We start from the raw sequence: 4,106 nt of genomic DNA, 5'->3' as shown, positions 1-4,106 counted from the left end.
GGATGGGATTTGTTAGAACTTCCCAACCTCTTCTTTGAATTTCATGTCGGATCTCCGGATACTCATTTCTTTTGAGTTTAAAAGGGACCTCAGGGATCACCTTCTTCTTGGCCACAACATCATAGAAGTGGTCTTGATGGGCTTTGGAGATGAATCTTTCCATCTCCCATGACTCGGAGGTGGAAGATTTTATCTTCCACTTCCCCTTTCTAGAGGATTCTCCGGTCTTAGGTGCCATCAATGGTAATGGAAAAACAAAAAGCTTATGCTTTTACCACACCAAACTTAGAATATTGCTCGCCCTCGAGCAATAAACAAAAGAATAGAAGAAGAAGGAGAAGAAATATGGAGAGGGAGAGGGAGATGTGGTTTCGGCCAAGAGGAGTTTAGAGGGATGTGTTGTGTGAATTTGATGAAGAATGGAGGTCTTTATATAGGGAAGGGAGGGGGGAAAGGTTTCGGCCATATGGGTGGGTTTGGGTGGTAAATTGGTTTTGAATTTTTGAAGGTAGGTGGAGTTTATGAGGTAGGTTTATGGGGAAGAGTGGATGGATGTGAGTGGTGAAGAGGTGATGGGGAAGAGAGTTTGAGGTGATTGGTGAAGGGTTTTTGGGGAAGAGTGTTTATGGGGTTGTGTGAAAGAGAGTGGTGAGAAGAAGTGAGTGGAGGTAGGTGGGGATCCTGTGGGGTCCACAGATCCTGAGTGGATCCTGTGGGGTCCACAGATCCTGAGGTGTTCAAGGATTTACATCCCTGCACCCATTAGGCATGTAAAAATGCCTTTGCACACAACTCTGGGCGTTCAGCGCCAGGTTGGTGGCCATTTTGGGCGTTCAGCGCCCATTTGTGTGCCATTTCTGGCGTTGAACGCCAGAACCATGCCTGTTCTGGCATTCAGCACCCAGAAGCTGCCCATTTTGGGCGTTCAACACCAGAACCATGCTCTGTTCGGCGCTGAACGCCAGACAGATGCTCCTCCAGGGTGTGATTTTTCTTCTGCTATTTTTGATTCCGTTTTCAATTTTTATATTTATTTTGTGACTCCACATGATCATGAACCTACAAAGACATATAACTAAGAAAAATATAGTTAGATAAATAAAAATTGGGTTGCCTCCCAACAAGCGCTTCTTTAATGTCAATAGCTTGACAGTGGGCTCTCATGGAGCCTCACAGATGTGCAGAGCTTTGTTGAGACTCTCCAACACCAAACTTAGAGTTTGGATATAGGAGTTCAACACCAAACTTAGAGTTTGGTTGTGGCCTCCCAACACCAAACTTAGAGTTTGACTGTGGGGGCTCTGGTTGACTCTGCTTTGAGAGAAGCTTTTTCTGCTTCCTCTCCATGGTTGCAGAGGGAGATCCTTGAGTTTTAAACACAAGGGAGTCCTTATTCCATTGAAGGACTATTTCTCCTCTGTCAACATCAATCACAGCTCTTGCTGTGGCCAGGAAAGGTCTTCCTAGGATGATGGATTCATCCTCTTCCTTTCCAGTATCTAGGACTATGAAATCAGCAGGGATGTAAAGGCCTTCAACCTTTACTAACACGTCCTCTACTTGTCCATAAGCCTGTTTTCTTGAACTGTCTGCCATCTCTAATGAGATTTTAGCAGCTTGCACCCCATAGATTCCCAGTTTCTCTATTACAGAGAGGGGCATGAGGTTTATTCCTGAACCAAGGTCACATAGAGCCTTAAAGATCATGGTGCCTATGGTACAGGGTATTATGAACTTTCCAGGATCCTGTCTCTTCTGAGGCAATGTCAGTTGAACCAGATCACTTAGTTCATTGATGAACAAGGGAGGTTCAACTTCCCAAGTATCAATGCCAAATAATTTGGCATTCAGCTTCATGATTGCACCAAGAAACTTGGCAGTTTGCTCTTCAGTAACATCCTCATTCTCTTCAGAAGAGGAATACTCATCGGAGCTCATGAAGGGCATAAGGAGGTTCAATGGAATCTCTATGGTCTCTAGATGAGTCTCAGATTCCTTTGGTTCCTCAGAGGAAAGCTCCTTATTGGTCACTGGACGTCCCAGGAGGTCTTCCTCCTTGGGATTCGCGTCCTCTCCTTCCCTTACAGGTTCGGCCATGGTGCTTATGTCAATGGCCTTGCACTCTCCTTTTGGATTCTCTTCTGTATTGCTTGGGAGAGTACTAGGAGGGATTTCAGTGATCCTTTTACTCAGCTGGCCCACTTGTGCTTCCAAATTTCTAATGGAAGATCTTGTTTCATTCATGAAGCTCACAGTGGCCTTGGATAGATCAGAGACTAGATTTGCTAAATTAGAAGCATTTTGTTCAGAGTTCTCTGTCTGTTGCTGAGTGGATGATGGAAAAGGTTTATTATTGTTAAACCTGTTTCTTCCACCATTATTAAAGCCTTGTTGAGGCTTTTGATCCTTCCATGAGAAATTTGGATGATTTCTCCATGATGAGTTATAGGTGTTTCCATAAGGTTCACCTAAGTAATTCACCTCTGCTATTGCAGGGTTCTCAGGATCATAAGCTTCTTCTTCATAAGAAGCCTCTTGAGTACTGTTGGATGCAGCTTGCATTCCATGCAGACTCTGAGAGATCATATTGACTTGCTGAGTCAATATTTTATTCTGAGCCAATATGGCATTCAGAGTATCAACTTCAAGAACTCCCTTCTTCATAGGCGTCCCATTATTCACAGGATTCCTTTCAGAACTGTACATGAACTGGTTATTAGCAACCATGTCAATGAGTTCTTGAGCTTCTGCAGGCGTTTTCTTTAGATGAATGGATCCACCTGCAGAAGTGTCCAGTGACATCTTTGATAGCTCAGATAAACTATCATAGAATATATCCAGGATGGTCCATTCTGAAAGCATGTCAGAAGGACACTTTTTGGTGAACTGTTTGTATCTTTCCCAAGCTTCATAGAGGGATTCACCTTCTTTCTGTCTGAAGGTTTGAACATCAGCTCTAAGCTTGCTCAGCTTTTGAGGAGGAAAGTACTTGGCTAAGAAAGCCGTGACCAGCTTATCCCAAGAGTTCAGGCTGTCTTTGGGTTGAGAATCCAACCATAATCTAGCTCTGTCTCTTACAGCAAAAGGGAAAAGCATGAGCCTGTAGACTTCAGGATCTACTCCATTAGTCTTAACAGTATCACATATCTACAAGAATTCAGTTAAGAACTGAAAAGGATCCTCAGATGGAAGTCCATGAAACTTGCAGTTCTGCTGCATCAGAGAAACTAATTGAGGTTTCAGCTCAAAGTTGTTTGCTCCAATGGCAAGAATGGAGATGCTTCTTCCATGTAAATTGGAATTAGGTGCAGTAAAGTCACCAAGCATCTTCCTTACATTATTATTATTTTTGGCTGCCATCTCCTCTTCCTGTTCGAAAATTTCTGAAAGGTTATCTCTGGATTGTTGTATTTTAGCTTCTCTTAGTTTCCTTTTCAGAGTCCTTTCAGGTTCTGGATCTGCTTCCACAAGAATGTTCTTATCCTTGCTCCTGCTCATATGACAAAGAAGAGGGCACAGAAAAATAATAATAATAATAGAGATCCTTTATACTACAGTATAGGGATCCCTTTGTGAGTGGAAGAAGAGGGAGACAAAGAATGTGATGTAAAGAAAGAAACACAGCTGTGAGGATGGCAGAGATGTGAGATGAGATGTTAGGATATAATGAATAAATAGAATAAGATGGGGGAGGGATAATTTTCGAAAATTATTTTGAAAAAGAGTTAGTGATTTTCGAAAATGGTTTTTGAAAAATGTTAGTATTTTTTTCGAAAAAATTTTTAAAATTAAAAATAAAAATAAGAATAATTAGTTAATTAAAAAGAAACTTTTGAAAAAGAGGGAAGATATTTTCGAAAATTAGAGATAGAGAGTTAGTTAGGTAGTTTTGAAAAAGTTAACAAACAAACAAAAAGTTAGTTTGTTAGTTGAAACAAATTTTGAAAAGATAAGAAGTTAGGAGGTTAGAAAAGATATTTTGAAACCAACTTTTTGAAAAAGGTAAGATAAGAAGATATTTTAGAAATTAGTTTTGAAAAAGATTTGATTTTTAAAATCTCAATTAATGACTTGATTCATAAGAAATCACAAGATATGATTCTAGA

General features: G+C 40.7%; 1 non-coding gene across 1 annotated transcript; it reads left to right on the top strand.

The window, feature by feature from the left end:
• The first annotated feature begins 2,856 nt into the window (after positions 1-2,856).
• Positions 2,857-2,964, top strand: LOC112724185 (small nucleolar RNA R71). Its single transcript, XR_003163361.1, has one exon. It is a non-coding gene; the product is annotated as a small nucleolar RNA R71 (small nucleolar RNA).
• Positions 2,965-4,106: the final 1,142 nt, after the last annotated feature.

Source organism: Arachis hypogaea, chromosome 11, assembly GCF_003086295.3.
Source record: "Arachis hypogaea cultivar Tifrunner chromosome 11, arahy.Tifrunner.gnm2.J5K5, whole genome shotgun sequence".
Lineage (NCBI taxonomy): Eukaryota > Viridiplantae > Streptophyta > Magnoliopsida > Fabales > Fabaceae > Arachis > Arachis hypogaea.
The sequence above is the reverse complement of the archived record's forward strand: the minus strand, read 5'-3'. Positions and strand labels throughout refer to the sequence as shown.